The 20,162-nt window shown below is 38.6% G+C and overlaps 1 pseudogene; it reads left to right on the top strand.

Moving 5' to 3' along the window:
• The first annotated feature begins 16,954 nt into the window (after nt 1–16,954).
• LOC147343955 (S-phase kinase-associated protein 2 pseudogene) lies at nt 16,955–19,049 on the top strand (annotated as a pseudogene).
• The last annotated feature ends 1,113 nt before the right edge of the window (nt 19,050–20,162 follow it).

The following is a 20,162-nucleotide window of genomic DNA, read 5'->3' as shown; positions in this document are numbered from 1 at the left end:
TTGTAATATTCCTAAACCAAGTCCAGGCTGTACACATCCCTTGTTTCCTCAGATGATTTAGTTACCATCACAGAGGCAAATTCCACACTTTAGTAATATTTTTTAGACCCTTATTCCACTCGGTTTTGCTTCTTCATCCTTCTTACTCGTACATATTTGTAACACTCCTAGAACATCTTATACTATATATTGCCTGAATAAACAATTCAGCATGGATTGCACTGTAATTCTAATGGTACAAAAGAGACATGGTCTGGTGTTCCAGCATGATTGTGCCATCCTGGGTAGATCTGAATTCATTAAAAATGATTCAACCATAAATCATACCTTAGAGTTTCCAATACAAACTTCCCTTTTTTTAAGTTTAAATTATATATATATATATATATATATATATATATATATATATACTCAGAATATTCCACCCATGAAATTCTAATATATTTGTCTTCATGTATTCTTAAATTTTCTATCTTTGTAGATGACTGACTTCAATGCCTGGAGTTTGAGAGAAGTTTCTTATTCCAAGAAAATGTGGAAAAGGAGCAAAACTTACCTCTATATGTTGTTCTTTGATCTGGCTTAGGGTAAAACATCTGAATTACTTTAGTATTTACTCCACGGAGGCCTAGATTTGAAGCAAAGACATATATTCTCATCCTTTTTAAGTGTCTGTTTGCCAGAATCCTTGATCAAGAGCATTGATAATCTGGTGCCAGGTATTTTCCCCGATTCATGCTGTACTGACAAAGAAGAATTTAGAATGAAATGCCAGGCAAGAATTCTTCCCTTCCTTCCTGAAGTCATATTTTTATGGCTATAATTTTGGCACACTAGTTATCAGTCTATGATTGCAAGTAGAAAAGAAAAAATTAATAAAGTTTAAATTGAAATGTATTTAAAGTGACAAGTAACAGTTTAATGTATATCTTTAGGTCTTCTTTTCATAACTGAGCTCTACTGTACCATATTAATGTGATTTACACACCTAAGCAGTTATTCATCAGTTCAGTTCAGTTGCTTAGTCGTGCCCAACTCTTTGCAACCCCATGGAATGCAGCACACCAGGCCTTCCTGTCCATCACCAACTCCCAGAGCTTGCTCAAACTCATGTCCATTGAGTTGGTGAGGCCATTCAATCTTCTCATCCTCTGTCATCCCCTTCTCCTTTTGCCTTCAATCTTTCCCAGTATCAGGGTCTTTTCTAATGAGTCAGCTTTTCACATCAAGTGGCCAAACTATTGGAGCTTCAGCTTCAACATCAGTCCTTCCAGTGAATATTCAGGACTGATTTCCTTTACAATGGACTGGTTGGATCTCCTTGCAGTCCAAGGGACTCTCAAGAGTCTTCTCCAACACCACAGTTCAAAAGCATCAATTATTTGGTGCTCAGCTTTCTTTATAGTCCAACTCTCACATCCATACATGACTACTGGAAAAACCATACTTTTAACTAGACAGACCTTTGTTGGCAAAGTAATGTCTCTGTTTTTTAATATGCTGTCTAGGTTGGTCATAACTTTCCTTCCAAGGAGCAAGCGTCTTTTAGTTTCATGGCTGCAGTCACCATCTGCAGTGATTTTGGAGCCCCAAAAATAGTCTGCCACTGTTTCCATTGTTTCCCCATCTATTTGTCATGAAGTGATGGGACCAGATGCCATGGTCTTAGTTTCCTGAATGTTGAGCTTTAAGCCAACGTTTTCATTCTCCTCTTTCACTTTCATCAAGTGGCTCTTTAGTTTTTCTTCACTTGCTGCCATAATGGTGGTGTCATCTGCATATGTGAGGTTATTGATATGAACGATGAGGTTATTGTCACAAATTATGGATGGATGTTCGTGGCATTGTACAGGAGGCAGGGATCAGACCATCCCCAAGAAAAAGAAATACAAAAAGGCAAAATGGTGGTCTGAGGAGGCCTTACAAATAGCTGTGAAAAGAAGAGAAGAGAAAGGCAAAGGAGAAAAGCAAACATATACCCATTTAAATGCAGAGTTCCAAAGAATAGCAAGGAGAGATAACAAAGACTTCCTCAGTGATCAATGCAAAGAAATAGAGGAAAACAATAGCATGGGAAAGACTAGAGATCTCTTCAACCAATTATCCATATATATTAGTAATTCTTCAAGATCATATTAATTATATAAAGTCCCACTATTTAGTGGGATTAAATTTCAAATTACAAGGACTTCAAAATCTTTAAATTGAATGAGTATTACCTACAAAAAGCCCAATTTGCATAAATGCACTCAACATGATCCAGTTGCCCTGTGAAGTTCTATTTTATGTCAATCAGGTTAAGTTAATTTTAGCATAATATGATATTATATATTAAGAAAAATGTAATGAATACAGAAACTGTTATTTCTCTTCATCTTTGCCCCTCTCTTGTAATCATCAGTCATATAATTTCAAGAGGATGTATCCAGATGAATTAAACTCTAAACTGTTGTTACAGGGTGGTATCACGTTAAAAAGCAACATATCCTCTGTGCATTGTCAAGACCATCCTACAATATTCTAATTTTAGGTAATGTTAAGTTTTCAGGACCATGTTTCTTTTTCTTAGATACATACTTTCAATAAAACATCCATACTGTTTATTACATATGTAGCATAATTACTTTTGTAATGGATTGAATTGTATCGAGTTAAAAAAAAAAGATATCTAAAGTCCTAACCACCCCTACCTTCCAGTACCTCAGAATATGACTTCATTTGGAAATATGATCTTTAAAATAGAGGTAATAAAATTAATCATTCGGGTGAACCCTAATCCAATACAATGGTGTCATTATTAAAAAATATGGATATAGGCACAGACACACAGAAGAACGATGATGAAGGGACATAGGGAAATACCACTTGAAGATTCAGGCAGAGGTTGGAATTAGGAAGCCACCTATCAAGTAACATCTGGGGCTGAAAGATGTTAGGAGATGAAAAGATGAAAGGAGAAATTTTTCTTACAGTTTTCAGAGGGAGTGTCATCTTACCAATACCTTGATTTCATAATTTAGCATCCAGAATTATGAGACAATAAATTCCTGTTGTTCAAAGCCACCAAGTTTCTGGTATTTTGTTACTATACTACAGCCATATGAAAATAATATACCTTTCATTTCATTTCCAAAGATTCAACCAACCACAGATCATGTAGTACTCTAATATTTACCAATGAAAAAAACTCTATGCAGAAGTGGACCCCCGAAGCTCTAATTCATGTTATTTAAGGACCAACTGTATTATATTTTGTCTTTCACAGATGTATTTTTACTTTTATAGATGACAATGCAGAAGCACACAATAGTTGAAAATAATGGCCCCAAGGATAAAATACTTCCTTAGGTAAGTTACCTTTGTCCATCTTTCATGTTGATGTTGATTTCACCTTGCTTGATCTGTTATAAACCACTCAAGAATAGATGTGATTTACCCGGGAGCCAGGTTCACACTTTCCATTTCCTCAGAAAAAGGGGGCTAATGGAAGGAACTGAACAAGAAAAGGATCAGTCACTTTTCTCTATCCAAGAGGCTGTTTCTTCCTGCCCCTATGTTTCAGTTTATTCTAGAGATAATGTTAAGACAAGCAGTAAAAACTTCCTCAGGACTTACTTAGCAGGTATGCACATTTCTTTCTATGCTTTGATGTTAAATTGGACTATCAATTCAGGAGAGTGTGACCAAATATTTTATTTATTCCATTTGCTCATTTTCAAGAGATGTTAGAATAATTGTCATAATACACCAGTGTGGTCTAAAATGCCTGTTCTACATAGTTGTCACACATTAATAATGACAAAACAACCAGATAATGACAAAACAACCAGAAACTAACCTCAATTAATAATTCCATTCAACTTAGACTTGTAGATTATCACAAAAGTTTCTCAAAACTGTAAAAAAGTCTGAGATTTTATCTATTTTCAAAGAAGAATTTCACCTACCATGGTGTCATGAATGTTGGCAGAAGACTTAAGACTCCTTCATCAGAGACAAAGAACTCTGTTACTCCCAGAAACAATAGTCAGAGTACTAACATTTTCTTTTACTGGCCCCATAGGCCCTAATTCCCAGAGGGCTACGTGGAAAGAAGCAGTTGACAGGTGCATTGGCAAGGGATATCATTACAAGAGAGGAACACTGAAGTTAGAAAATCTGAATGTTTTATAGTGGGCAGTAAACATGACTACCCTTTGCTCTAGATTTTATCTCTATCTTCCAAGACTAAAGGTAAACATGCTGTTTGCTCTAAGGGACATCATCTCTCCTTTCCAAAGATGTTCTCTGAGCAAATATCATTGAAAAGACAGTCAATAAAATCTCAGTTAATTTCTTTCTCCACAAAACATGCAGAAATACAAGAAACCCATGGAGAATATTCTCCACCCAAAGCCTCCAAAAAGTGGTGAAGTAAACTATTTAGTTGTTTTATGGAGATTTAGCAATATCAACAACTATTAACTATTCTCAAATTAATATTAATAATGTCAGTGAAGAAATATTACAGGATTCAGAATGAAAAAGCCAAAAGACTACATAAAAGACAACAGATGATAAAAGAGCAAGTTAAATAAACATCAGATTGATACTATTGGATCCTTCACTTTTGGTCAAGGTATAGTTATGGGGATAGGAATTACTCTTTCACTTAAAATAAATGAAAAACTAGACATGCACATGAAACAGTTTTTATTAAGACATTGTTCAGCAGACAATATAGGGCAAAGATCCACAAGATGGGATAAATAATGAAGTGATCCTTATGACTGCCTTAACTTACAGTCTCAAGGTAGTTTCCAGGCTGTGTCTCGAGACATACAACACCCATCCTGGAAGTCCACTTGAAATGAGGAGATGGGGCTAGAAATCTAGGGAGGCCAAGGGGAGGGAGAGTATGTAGGGCAGAATACAAGAGAGGAGGGAACTGTATAGAGAGATACTAGCTGTAGAGATGTGAACAAGAGTCCTTCTCGTGTCTTTCAACTAGTATAATATATGTGAAGAGACTGCTGGACTGTAGAGAAAAGGCACTCAAAAAGAGCAGAGGGAATATCAACAAAGTCATACAAGGATAAGATAGTTCTCTTTTCCACCACCTAAACTAGATAAAATATTTTTGACTTTGGATTAGGCAAATTTTTCTTATTTATATCAAATGTTCAGGTCATAAAAATAAACTATTGATCAATTAGGATATATCAAAATCAAGAATATCTGCTCTTCAAAGGACAGTTAAGATAATATAATAGTAATAACAATATTAATTGCAGATTGGAATAAATTATCTGAAGATATTATATTTAATAAATGCTTGTATTCACATATACAAAGACTCACAAAATGAGGAAAACAAACAGTAAATTATTTTAAGGGCAAATTATTTGAGCTGTTACTTTACCAAATAAAATATATGGATGGAAAATATGCACATGAAAAAATGCTCAACATTCTTATTTGCAAATTAATCATTAATTAAAATCACCAAGACATACTATAACACTCCTATAAAATGCCTAAAATTAATAAGACTGATCATACCAAGCATTAAGGACAAGGAATAATTGCAGTTCTTTTACATTACTGTGGGATTGTAAAGCAACAGAAACACTGAAAAACAATGTGTTGATTTCTTCAAAATTTCCAGACACTTCCATATGATCCAACCTGCACACTTCCAAGAATTACCCTTAAGAAATGAAGACACGGGGGTGGTCCTAAGATGGCAGAGAAATAGGACAGGGAGACCACTTTTTCCCCCACAAATTCATGAAAAGAACATTTGAACGCTGAGTAAATTCCACTTTACTTCTGAATGCTGGCAGAGGACAATAGGCACCCAGAAAAGCAGCCTATTGTCTTCAAAAGGAGGTAGGAAAAAATACAAAAGATAAAAAGAGAGACAGAAGAGGTAGAGACAGAGCTCCATCCTGGGAAGGGAGTCTTAAAAAAGAGAGGTTTCCAAACACCAGGAAAAATTCACTGCTGAGTCTGTGGCGAGCCTTGGAACCACAGAGGGCAACATAACCGGAAGGGAAAATAAATAAATAGTTAAACCCCACAGATTACGTGCCCAATGGTAACTCCCCAGCTGAGAAGCAGCACAGACGCCTGCATCCGCCACTAGCAAACGGGGGCTGGGCAGGGAGGTGCGGGCTGTATTGCTTAGAGTAAGGACCGGCCTGAATGCCCCAAGGGCAATCTGAGGGAACTAACTTGGGATAGCAAACCAGACTGTGGGATAGCTACCACGCAAAAAGCCCTAACCTAAGATACCACCAGGCCCGCTCACAGAACAAAGGACTGAGCAGAGCTAGCCAGCTGCAGACCGGCCATCCCCCTCCTGAGACAGGCAGGCAAGGGCAGCCAGAGCCAGAAGTGGGCAATCACAGCCCCAGAGAGGCATTATCTACAAAACTGCAAGCAGGCTTCATTGCTAACCAAGACTTCTTGGGATTCTAGACTGTTGACATTCACCTGAGAAGGTGTGCCAGTTGTACACCCAGAAAACCAAGCAGCAGGGACAGGGGAGGAGATAAGTCACAGCGACCGTGCTCACCAAACACCTGGTCATCTGAGCTGCTCAGACCTTGGAAGGGCACAAAATGTAGGCCCAACGGAGTCTGCACCTCTGAGGACTACCCAAGTACCTGAACCTGAGCGGCTTAGACCTGGGAAGTGCATAAAACCCAGGGCTGGCCTCAGCCAGTTCCTGGCAGAGCAACCTAGAGCCTAAGCAGTGTAGACAGGGAAAGCACAGATGCCGTGAGTGGGGGCAAACCCAGTGTGGCCGAGACACTGTGAGCACACGCCAGTGTTTTTTGTTTGCAGTGTCCCTCCCTTGGAGAAGGCAATGGCAACCCACTCCAGTACTCTTGCCTGGAAAATTCCATGGATGGAGGAGCCTGGTAGGCTTCAGTCCATGGGGTCGCAAAGAGTCAGACATGACTGAGCGACTTCACTTTTACTTTTCACTTTCATGCACTGGAGAAGGAAATGGCAACCCACTCCAGTGTTCTTGCCTGGAGAATCCCAGGGACGGCAGAGCCGGGTGGGCTGCCATCTATGAGGTCGCCCAGAGTCGGACACCACTGAAGTGACTTAGCAGAAGTAGCAGTCCCTCCTTTCCCACAGCACCTGAACAAGTGAGCCTAAAAAAGTGTCCACCGCCACCCCCTTGTGTCAGGGTGGAAATTAGACAATGAAGAGACCAGCAAACAGAAGAAGCTACAACAGAGGGAACCTCCTTGGAAGTGAAAGGTGCATTAGATTAAAACACTGTAGTTAGTACCGACTACATAGGAAAGGGCCTGTAGATCTTGAGAAATATAAGCCAGATCAAGGAACTATCCGAAAATGAACTTCATATAAATATATTTTATAATTTTTGTGACTTTTTTTTCTTTCTTTTAATATTGTATTTTTGAGAACCCAACCTCTACCCTAGATTTTTAATATTTGCTTTTTGGTATTTGTTATCAATTTTGTACCTTTAAGAACCCAATCTTCAGGACCGATTTTTACTAAGGAGAGAGATTACTGGCTCGACTGCTCTCTCCCCCTTTGGACTCTCCTTTTTGTCCACCAGGTGGCCTCTATCTCCTCCCTCCCCCTTCTCTTCTCTACTCTACTCTGTGAATCTCTTTGTGTGTTCCGGGCTGTGGAGAACACTTAGGAAACTGTTTACTGGCTGGATCTGTCTCTCTCCTTTGGATTCCCTCTTTTCTCCTCCTGGCCACCTCTGTCTCCTTCCTCCCTCTTCTCTTCTCTGTGTAACTCCGTGAACATCTCTGAGTGGTCCAGACTGTGGAGCACACAAAAGGAAGTGATTACTGGCTAGCTTGCTCTCTCCTCTTTTGATTCTGCCTCATCTCATCCTAGTCACCTCTATCTCCCTCCTCCCTCTTCTCTTCTCCATGTAACTCTGTGAACCTCTCTGGGTGTCCCTCACTGTGGAGAAACTTTTCGTCTTTAACCTAGATGTTTTATCAACAGTGCTGTATAGATAGAGAAGTCTTGAGGCTACTGTAAACGTAAGACTGAAAACAAGAAGCAGGAGGCTTAAGTCCAAATCCTGAAAACACCAGAGAACTGATTCCAGGGAACATTAGTCGACAGGAGCTCATCAAACGCCTCCATACCTACACTGAAACCAAGCACCACCCAAGGGACAACAAGTTGCAGAGAAAGACATATCACACAAATTCTCCCACAACACAGGAACATAGCCCTGAGCTTCAATATACAGGCTGCCCAAAGTCACACCAAATTCATTGACATCTCATGACTCATTACTGGACACTTCATTGCACTCCAGAGAGAAGAAATCCAGCTCCACCCACCAGAACACCGACACAAGTTTCCCTACACAGGAAACCTTGACAAGCCACCCTAACTAGGAAACCTTGACAAGCCACCCGTACAACCCCACCCACAGCAAGGAAACTCCACAATAAAGAGAACTCCACAAACTGCCAAAATACAGAAGGGCCACCCCAAACACAGCAATATAAACAAGATGAAGAGACAGAGGAATACCCAGAAGGTAAAGGAACAGGATAAATGCCCACCAAACCAAACAGCAGAGGAAGAGATAGGGAATCTACCTGATAAAGAATTCTGAATAATGATAGTGAAAATGATCCAAAATCTTGAAAACAAAATGGAATCACAGATAAATAGCCTGGAGACAAGGATTGAGAAGATGCCAGAAAGGTTTAAAAAGGACCTAGAAGAAAGTAAAAAGAGTCAATATATAATGAATAATGCAATAGATGATATAAAAAACACTCTGGAGGGGAAAAAATAGTAGAATAAAGGAGGCAGAAGATAGGGTTAGTGAGGTAGAAGATAGAATGGTAGAAATAAATGAATCAGAGAGGAAAAAATAAAAACAAATTAAAAGAAATGAGGACAATGTCAGAGACCTCTGGGACAATGTTAAACTCTCCAACATTCTAATCATAGGAGTCCCAGAAGAAGAAGACGAAAAAAAAGACCATGAGAAAATACTTCAGGAGGTAGTAGTTGAAAACTTCCCTAAAATGGGGAAGGAAATATTATCCAAGTCCAAGAAACCCAGAGAGTCCCAAACAGGATAAACCCAAGGCAAAACACCCCAAGACACATATTAATCAAATTAACAAAGATCAAACACAAAGAACAAATATTAAAAGCAGCAAGGGAAAAACAACAAATAACACACAAGGGTATTCCCATAAGGATAACAGCTGATCTTTCAAAAGAAACTCTTTAGGCCAAGATGGAATGGCAGGACATACTTAAAGTGATGAAAGAAAATAACCTACACCTTGCTAATAGTTTCCTTTGATGTGCAGAAGCTTTTAAGTTTAATTAGGTCCCATTTGTTTATTTTTGCTTTTATTTCAATATTCTGGGAGGTGGGTCATAGAGGATCCTGCTGTGATGTATGTCAGAGAGTGTTTTGCCTATGTTCTCCTCTAGGAGTTTTATAGTTTCTGGTCTTATGTTGAGATCTTTAATCCATTTTGAGTTTATTTTTGTATATGGTGTTAGAAAGTGTTCTAGTTTCATTCTTTTACAAGTGGTTGACCAGATTTCCCAGCACCACTTGTTAAAGAGATTGTCTTTAATCCACTGTATATTCTTGCCTCCTTTGTCAAAGATAAGGTGTCCATATGTGCGTGGATTTATCTCTGGGCTTTCTATTTTGTTCCATTGATCTATATTTCTGTCTTTGTGCCAGTACCATACTGTCTTGATAACTGTGGCTTTGTAGAAGAGCCTGAAGTCAGGTAGGTTGATTCCTCCAGTTCCATTTTTCTTTCTCAAGATCGCTTTGGCTATTCGAGGTGTTTTGTATTTCCATACAAATTGTGAAATTATTTGTTCTAGCTCTGTGAAGAATACTGTTGGTAGCTTGATAGGGATTGCATTGAATCTATAAATTGCTTTGGGTAGTATACTCATTTTCACTATATTGATTCTTCCAATCCATGAACATGGTATATTTCTCCATCTATTAGTGTCCTCTTTGATTTCTTTCACCAGTGTTTTATAGTTTTCTATATATAGGTCTTTAGTTTCTTTAGGTAGATATATTCCTAAGTATTTTATTCTCTTCGTTGCAATGGTGAATGGAATTGTTTCCTTAATTTCTCTTTCTGTTTTCTCATTATTAGTGTATAGGAATGCAAGGGATTTCTCTGTGTTGATTTTATATCCTGCAACTTTACTATAATCATTGATTAGTTCTAGTAATTTTCTGGTGGAGTCTTTAGGGTTTTCTATGTAGAGGATCATGTCATCTGCAAATAGTGAGAGTTTTACTTCTTCTTTTCCAATTTGGATTCCTTTTATTTCTTTTTCTGCTCTGATTGCTGTAGCCAAAACTTCCAAAACTATGTTGAATAGTAATGGTGAAAGTGGGCACCCTTGTTTTGTTCCTGACTTTAGAGGAAATGCTTTCAATTTTTCACCATTGAGGATAATGTTTGCTGTGGGTTTGTCATATATAGCTTTTATTATGTTGAGGTATGTTCCTTCTATTCCTGCTTTCTGGAGAGTTTTTATCATAAATGGGTGTTGAATTTTGTCAAAGGCTTTCTCTGCATCTATTGAGATAATCATTAGCAAGGTGAAAAGACAGCCTTCAGAATGGGAGAAAATAATAGCAAATGAAGCAACCGACAAACAACTAATCTCAAAAATATACAAGCAACTCCTACAGCTCAACTCCAGAAAAATAAATGACCCAATCAAAAAATGGGCCAAAGATCTAAATAGACATTTCTCCAAAGAAGACATACAGATGGCTAACAAACACTTGAAAAGATGTTCAACATCACTCTTTATCAGAGAAATGCAAATCAAAACCACTATGAGGTACCATTTCACACCAGTCAGAATGGCTGCGATCCAAAAGTCTACAAATAATAAATGCTGGACAGGGTGTGGAGAAAAGGGAACCCTCTTACACTGTTGGTGGGAATGCAAATTAGTACAGCCACTATGGAGAACAGTGTGGAGATTCCTTAAAAAACTGGAAATAGAACTGCCTTATGATCCAGCAATCCCACTGCTGGGCATACACACTGAGGAAACCAGAAGGGAAAGAGACACGTGTACCCCAATGTTCATCGCAGCACTGTTTATAATAGCCAGGACATGGAAGCAACCTAGATGTCCATCAGCAGATGAATGGATAAGAAAGCTGTGGTACATATACACAATGGAGTATTACTCAGCCATTAAAAAGAATACATTTGAATCAGTTCTAATGAGGTGGATGAAACTGGAGACTATTATACAGAGTGAAGTAAGCCAGAAGGAAAAACATAAATACAGTATACTAATGTATGTATATGGAATTTAGAAAGATGGTAACGATAACCCTGTGTACGAGACAGCAAAAGAGACACTGATGTATAGAACAGTCTTATGGACTCTGTGGGAGAGGGTGGGAAGATTTGGGAGAATGTCATTGAAACATGTGAAATGTCATGTATGAAACGAGATGCCAGTCCAGGTTCAGTGCACGATGCTGGATGCTTGGGGCTGGTGCGCTGGGAAGGCCCAGGGGGATGGTATGGGGAGGTTGGGAGGGAGGAGGGTTCAGGATGGGGAGCATGTGATTTGTTTTTTAAAAAATAAAATTAAAAAAAAAAAAAAAAAAAAGAAAATAACCTACAGCCCAGATTACTGTACCCAGCAAGGATGTCATTCAAATATGAAGGAGAAATCAAAAGCTTTATAGACAAGCAAAAGCTGAGAGAATTCAGCACCACCAAATCAGCTCTCCAACAAATGCTAAAGGATCTTCTCTAGACAGGAAACACAGAAAGGGTGTATAAACTTGAATGCAAAACAATAAAGTAAATAGCAACCAGGATCATACTTATCAATAATTTCCTTAAACATAAATGGGTTGAATGCCCCAACCAAAAGACAAAGACTGGCTGAATGGATACAAAAACAAGACCCCTAGATATGTTTCCACAAGAGACCCACCTCAAAACAAGGGACACATACAGACTGAAAGTGAAGGGCTGTAAAAAGAGATTCCATGCAAATAGAGACCAAAAGAAAGCAGGAGTAGCAATACTCATATCAGATAAAATAGACTTTAAAACAAAGGCTGTGAAAAGAGATACAGAAGGACACTACATAATGATCAAAGGATCAGTCCTAGAAGATATAACAATTATAAATATATATGCACCCAACATAGGAGCACCACAATATGTAAGACAAATGCTAACAAGTATGAAAGAGGAAATGAGCAATAACACAATAATAGTGGGAGACTTTAATACCCCACTCACACCTATGGGTAGAGCACTAAGCAGAAAATTAACAAGGAAACACAAACTTTAAATGATACAATAGACCAGTTAGACCTAATTGATATCTATAGGATATTTCACCCCAAAACAATGAATTTCACCTTTTTCTCAAGTGCACACGGAACCTTTTCCAGGATAGATCACATCCTGGGCCATAAATCTAGACTTGGTAAATTCAAAAAAATTGAAATCATTCCAAACATCTTTTCTGACCACAATGCAGTAAGATTAGATCTCAATTACAGGAGAAAAACTATTAAAAATTCCAACATATGGAGGCTGAACAACATGCTGCTAAATAACCAACAAATCACAGAAGAAATCAAAAAAGAAATCAAAATATGCATAGAAACGAATGAAAATGAAAACACTACAACCCAAAACCTGTGGGACACTGTAAAAGCAATGCTAAGGGGAAGGTTCATAGCAATACAGGCATACCTCAAGAAACAAGAAAAAAGTCAAATAAATAACCCAACTCTACACCTAAAGCAACTAGAAAAGGAAGAAATGAAGAACCCCAGGGTCAGTAGAAAGAAAGAAATCTTAAAAATTAGGGCAGAAATAAATGCAAAAGAAACAAAAGAGACCATAGCAAAAATCAAAAAAGCTAGTTCTTTGAGAAGATAAATAAAATTGACAAACCATTAGCCAGACTCATCAAGAAACAAAGGAAGAAAAATCAAATCAATAAAATTAGAAATGAAAATGGAGAGATCAGAATAGACAACACAGAAATACAAAGGATCATAAGAGATTACTATCAACAATTATATGACAATAAAATGAACACCTTGGGAGAAATGGACAAATTCTTAGAAAAGTACAACTTTCCAAAACTGAACCAGGAAGAAATATAAAATCTTCACAGACCCATCACAAGCACAGAAATTGAAACTGTAATCAGAAATCTTCCAGCAAACAAAAGCCCAGGTCCAGACGGCTTCACAGCTGAATTCCACCAAAAATTTAGAGAAGAGCTAACCCTACTCAAATTCTTCCAGAAAATTGCAGAGGAAGGTAAACTTCCAAACTCATTCTATGAGGCCACCATCACCCTAATACCAAAACCTGACAAAGATTCCACAAAAAGAAAACTATAGGCCAATATCATGGATGAACATGGATGCAAAAATCCTTAACAAAATTCTAGCAATCAGAATCCAACAACACATTAAAAAGACCATACATCATTACCAAGTGGGCTTTATCCCAGGGAGGCAAGGATTCTTCAATATCCACAAATAAATCAATTTAATATACCACATTAACAAATTGAAAAATAAAAGCCATATTATTATCTCAATAGATGCAGAGAAAACCTTTGACAAAATTCAGCATCCATTTATGATAAAAATTCTCCAGAAAGCAAGAACAGAAGGAACATACCTCAATATAATAAAAGCTATATATGACAAACCCACAGCAAACATTATCCTCAATGATGAAAAAATAAAAGCGTTTCCCCTAAAGTCAGGAACAAGACAAGGGTGCCCACTTTCACCACTGCTATTCAACATAGTTTTGGCCGCAGCAATCAGAGCAGAAAAAGAAATAAAAGGAATCCAAATTGGAAAAGAAGAAGAAAAACTCTCACTGTTTTCAGATGACACGATCCTCTACATAGAAAACACTAAAGACTCCACCAGAAAATTACTAGAGTTAATCACTGAATATCGGAGAGGGCAATGGCACCTCACTTCAGTATTCTTGCCTGGAAAATCCCATGGGCGGAGGAGCCTGGTAGGCTGCAGTCCATGGGGTCGCAAAGAGTCGGACACGACTGAGCAACTTCACTTTCACTTTTCACTTTCATGCATTGGAGAAGGAAATGGCAGCCCACTCCAGTGTTCTTGCCTAGAGAATCCCAGGGACGGGGGAGCCTGGTGAGCTGCTATCTATGGGGTCACACAGAGTCGGACATGACTGAAGCAACTTAGCAGCAGCAGCAGCAATCAATGATACAGTAAATTTGCAGGATATAAAATCAACACACAGAAATCCCTTGCATTCCTATACACTAATAATGATAAAATAGAAAGAGAAATTAAGGAAACAATTCCATTCACCATTGCAGTGAAAAGAATAAAATACTTAGGAATATAAATACCTAAAGAAACAAAAGACCTATATATAGAAAACTATAAAACACTGGTGAAAGAAATCAAAGAGATCACTAATAGATGGAGAAATATACCGTGTTCATGGATTAGAAGAATCAATATAGTGAAAATGAGTATACTACCCAAAGCAATCTATAGATACAATGCAATTCCTATCAAGTTACCAATGGTATTTTTCACAGCTAGAACAAATAATTTCACAATTTGTATGGAAATACAAAAATCCACGAATAGCCAAAGCAATCTTGAGAAAGAAGAATGGATCTGGAGGAATCAACCTACCTGACTTCAGGCTCTACTACAAAGCCACAGTCATCAAGACAGTATGGTACTGGCTCAAAGACAGAAATATAGATCACTGGAACAAAATAGAAAGCCCAGAGATAAATCCATGCACATATGGACACCTTATCTTTGACAAAGGAGGCAAAAATATACAATGGATTAAAGACAATCTTTTAAAAAGTGGTGCTGGGAAAACTGGTCAACCACTTGTAAAAGAATGAAACTAGAACACTTTCTCAGAGAAGACAATGGCACCCCAGTCCGGTACTGTTGCCTGGAAAATCCCATGGGTAGAGGAGCCTGGTAGGCTACAGTCCATGGGGTCACTAAGAGTCGGACACAACTGAGCGACTTCACTTTCACTTTTCACTTTCATGCATTGGAGAAGGAAATGGCAACCCACTCCAGTGTTCTTGCCTAAAGAATCCCAGGGACGGGGCATCCTGGTGGGTTGCTGTCTATGGGGTCGCACAGGGTCGGACACGACTGAAATGACTCAGCAGCAGAACACTTTCTAACACCATATACAGAAATAAACTCAAAATGGATTAAAGATCTAAACGTAAGAGCAGAAACTATAAAACTCCTAGAGGAGAACATAGGCAAAATACTCTCTGACATAAAGCACAGCATGATCCTCTATGACCCACCTCCCAGAATATTGGAAATAAAAACAAAAATAAACAAATGGGACCTAATTAAACTTAAAAGCTTCTGCACAACAAAGGAAACTATAAGCAAGATGAAAAGACAGACTTCAGAATGGGAGAAAATAATAGCAAACAAAGCAACTGACAAATAATTAATCTCAAAAATATATAAGCAACTCCTGCAGCTCAATTCCAGTAAAATAAATGGCCCAATCAAAAAAATGGGCCAAAGAACAAAACAGATATTTCTCCAAAGAAGACATACAGATGGCTAACAAACACATGAAAAGATGGTCAACATCACTCATTATCAGAGAAATGCAAATCAAAACCACAATAAGGTACCATTTCACACCAGTCAGAATGGCTGCTATCCAAAAATCTACAAGCAATAAATGCTGGAGACGGTGTGGAGAAAAGGGAACCCTCTTAGACTGTTGGTGGGAATGTGAACTAGTACAGCCACTATGGAGAACAGTGTGGACATTCCTTAAAATAGAAAATAGAACTGCCTTATGACCCAGCAATCCCACTGTTGGACATAGGCATACACACTGAGGAAACCAGAATTGAAAGAGAAACGTGTACCCCAATGTTCATCGCAGCACTGTTTATAATAGCCAGGACATGGAAGTAACCTAGATGTCCATCAGCAGATGAATGCATAAGAAATCTCTGGTACATATACACAATGGAGTATTACTCAGCCATTAAAAAGAATGCATTTGAATCAGTTGAATGCATTTGAATCAATGCAATTGAATCAGTTCTAATGAGGTGGATGAAACTGGAGCCTATTATACAGAGTGAAGTAAGCCAGAAAGAAAAACACCAATACAGTATACTAATGCGTATATATGGAATTTAGAAAGATGGTAACGATAACCCAGTATGCGAGACAGGGAAAGAGACACAGATGTATAGAACAGTCTTTTGGACTCTGTGGGAGAGGGCGAGGGTGGGATGATTTGGGAGAATGTCATTGAAATACATATAATATCATATGTGAAACAAATCACCAGTCCAGATTTGATGCATGATACAGGATGCTCGGGGCTGGTGCACTGGGATGACCCAGAGGGAGGGTAGGGGGAGGGAGGTGGGAGGAGGTTCAGGATGGGGGACAGGTGTACACCCATCGTGGATTCATGTTGATGTATGCCAAAACCAATACAATATTGTAATTAGCCTCTAATTAAAATAAATAAATTTATATTAAAAAATGAAGACACATGTACATACAAAGATTTTACAAAAAAAGATCACAACATATTCATAACAGCTAAAAACCAGAAACAGTGCAAGTGTCAGTTAACAAATGACTTAATAAAAGAATTAAGGTATGTCTATATAACAAATTAAAATTAAAATACAATTAAGTGGAATAGAAAAGAATAAGTACAACAATATGGTATATCTCAAATATTGAGATTAAGTTGAGTCAAAGAAGTCAAACCAAAAAGAAAAAAAGTATATATTATGTAATTCAAATACATAATATAACAGAAAATACAAACAAACCTATGTTGACAGAAAGTACGCACGCCAAAGCGGGAATCCGGGAGGCGGGCACCTCTGCAATTAATGCATGCATTTAAAACTCCCGAACCTGCAGACGCCATGCACAGGAAACACCTCCAGGAGATACCGGACCAGAGTAGCAACGTTACCACCAGTTTCACGTGGGGATGGTATTCTAGCAAGACTTTTGAACTGCTTTCAGGCATGGGGGTCTCTGCCCTGGAGAAGGAGGAGGTGGACAGTGAGAACATCCCCCAGGAACTGCTTTCAAACCTGGGCCAACCATAAAGCCCCCCACGAAAACGGCTGAAAAGCAAAGGGAATGACAAGGACTTTGTGATTGTCCGCAGACCTAAGCTAAACAGAGAGAACTTTCCAGGTGTTTCTTGGGACTCCCTTCCAGAGGAGCTGCTCTTAGGAATCTTTTCCTGTCTGTGCCTCCCTGAACTCCTGAAAGTCTCCAGTGTTTTTAAGAGATGGTATCATCTAGCGTTTGACGAGTCTCTCTGGCAGACTGTAGACCTCGCGGGCAGAAACCTCTACCCAGATGTGGTTGGTCAGCTTTTGTCCCAAGGGGTGGTTGCCTTCCGCTGTCCACGATCATTTATGGACCAACCGTCAGTTGAATATTTCAGCCTTTTCCGACTACAGCACCTGGACCTGTCGAACTCTGTGATCATGCGTCTACCCTGCACGGCCTTCTGTCTCACTGCTCCAAGCTGCAGAATCTCAGCTTGGAAGGCCTCCGACTTTCAGATCCCGTTATTGATAATCTTGCTCAGAACACAAATTTACTGCGACTAAACCTTTCTGGGTGTTCTGGATTCTCTGAATCTGCCCTGAAGATTTTGCTGAGCAACTGTTTGAGATTGCATGAACTGAATTTCTCTTGGTGCTATGATTTCACTGAAAAGCCTGTACAGGTGGCTGTTGCACATGTGTCAGAGACTATCACCCAGCTGAATCTCAGCGGGTACCGAAAGAATCTGCAGAGATCAGATGTCTCTACCTTAGTTGGAAGATGTCCCAACCTTATCCACCTAGACTTAAGTGATTGTGTCATGCTAAAAAATGACTGCTTTCCAGAATTTTACCAACTCGACTACTTCCAACACCTGTCACTCAGTCGGTGCTATGACATAATACCTGAAACTTTACTTGAACTTGGAGAAATTCCCACATTAAAAACACTACAAGTCTTTGGAATTGTACCAGATGGTACCCTTCAACTGTTAAAGGAAGCCCTCCCTCATCTACAGATTAATTGCTCCCATTTCACCACCATGGCCAGGCCGACTATTGGCAACAAGAAGAACCAAGAGATATGGGGCATCAAATGCCTACTGTCACTGGAGAAGCCCAGTTGCCTGTGAAGCCTCTATTGCAAGATGGTGTCTCCTCTTTTTTTGAACAGGGAAAGTAAGCAGGAAGCCCAATTGTGGAGAGCTCAGCTATTTTTATTCTTGGTTTTCTGTTGCCTTCCTTCTACAAGTATATTAGAGAACCACTGGAGACAGAAAACTATGAAGTGTTGCTTTTTAGAAATGACTATGAAAGCTGTTATCACTGCTATACCCTAAGAGCCTCAGCTCTATGCTTTTTGAAATTTTAGGGAGAGTGAGCCTATAATTTCAAGATACCTTAAATAGCAAAATTTGAACCATGTCTTCCAAGTGCCATTCTTCATAAGTCTATTTAGAATCAAGCTTAAAAATCACCACCAGCAAATCATTTTCGTAGCCTATATGGCAACTGAAGATTCTTCTATTTAATTTTTCAGCACTGCTTTATTATAAGACATAGGTTGCAAAAAATAATAAGCTATTTGTATTGTAACCTGAAAACAATGAGAATCATAGAGTAGATCTGCAGCACTCTCTTCTGAGGATGGCAAGAAAAATAGACATTTCAACTGCGCCTTTAGATTTGCAGTCAGGTTGATGGAAACAAATAGCCCCAGGTCATTCACCTTAAAACCTAAATAAAGAAACAAACAGTTGGCCAACCAGAGGTGTAGAATTGGTATAGAATGTAAAGGCTCAAGAGACAGTTTTCTATGACAGTTAACCTAGGGTATCCTCTAATGCGCATTAATGAAGTCTGCTTTATGTACAGTTGGGAAGGTCCCCTGGAGGAGGAAATGGCAACCCATTTTTGCCTAGAGAATCCCATGGACAGAGGAGCCTGGCGGGCTACAGTCCATGGGGTTGCAAAAAGTTGGACACGACTGAGCGACTAATACTTAATAGGGGGAGAGAGGGATTACAATTGTTTCATGATGATTAATACATTTATCTTGATTGGGATGATGATTTCATGAGTGCATACATATGTGAAAACTAATCCAACTGTACACTAATATGTGTGCTACTGCTACCGCTAAGTCGCTTCTGTCGTGCCCGACTCTGTGCAACCCAATAGACGGCAGCCCACCAGGCTCCCCCATCCCTGGGATTCTCCAGGCAAGAACACTGGAGTGAGTTGCCATTTCCTTCTCCAATGCATGAAAGTGAAAAGTGAAAGTGAAGTCGCTCAGTTGTGTCCAACTCTTAGTGACCCCAGGAGCCTACCAGGCTCCTCTGTCCATGGGATTTTCCAGGCAAGAGTACTGGAGTGGGGTGCCATTTCCTTCTCCACTAATATGTGTAGCTAAATATATTTCAGTTAAGTTATAAAATATTCACACAAGTAACAATAATTAATTAGGAGGTAGCCAATGTAAATAGCAAGAACGGTTTATGTTATGAAGTTGAAAACTAAAATTACACCATGATATTTCACTTTTCAGTTATCTCAGTTTAGATTTTATATATATACATATTTTTTAATCAAGTATAAAAATACATATTTTTCATGCCAAAAATCTTTCAATGGGATTGTTATGGTGATTTTAGAAAAAAATATAATCTATAGAAATAATTGTGGAATTTTCTAAGAAAAGTACTAAAAGCAATTTTGAAAATTTAAAGCAGGTAGTAAGAATTTTTTGTCCTGTGAGGTTATAGGAAAGAATCTTTGTATACAGACAGGTCAAGAAGCAACAGATAGAACCTGACATGAAACAATAGACTGGTTCCAAATTGGGAAAGGAGTATGTCAAGGCTGTATATTTTCACTCTGCATATTTAACTTATGTACAGAGTACATCATGAGAAATGCTGGACTGGATGAAGCACAAACTAGAATCAAGATTGCTGGGAGAAATATCAATAACCTCAGATATGCAAATAACACCACCCTTATGGCAGAAAGCAAAG

This window comes from Bos grunniens, chromosome 26, assembly GCF_055505025.1.
Source record: "Bos grunniens cultivar Pamir isolate PY7600 chromosome 26, Bosgru_T2T1.0, whole genome shotgun sequence".
In the NCBI taxonomy this organism is placed as follows: domain Eukaryota; kingdom Metazoa; phylum Chordata; class Mammalia; order Artiodactyla; family Bovidae; genus Bos; species Bos grunniens.
The sequence above is the reverse complement of the archived record's forward strand: the minus strand, read 5'-3'. Positions and strand labels throughout refer to the sequence as shown.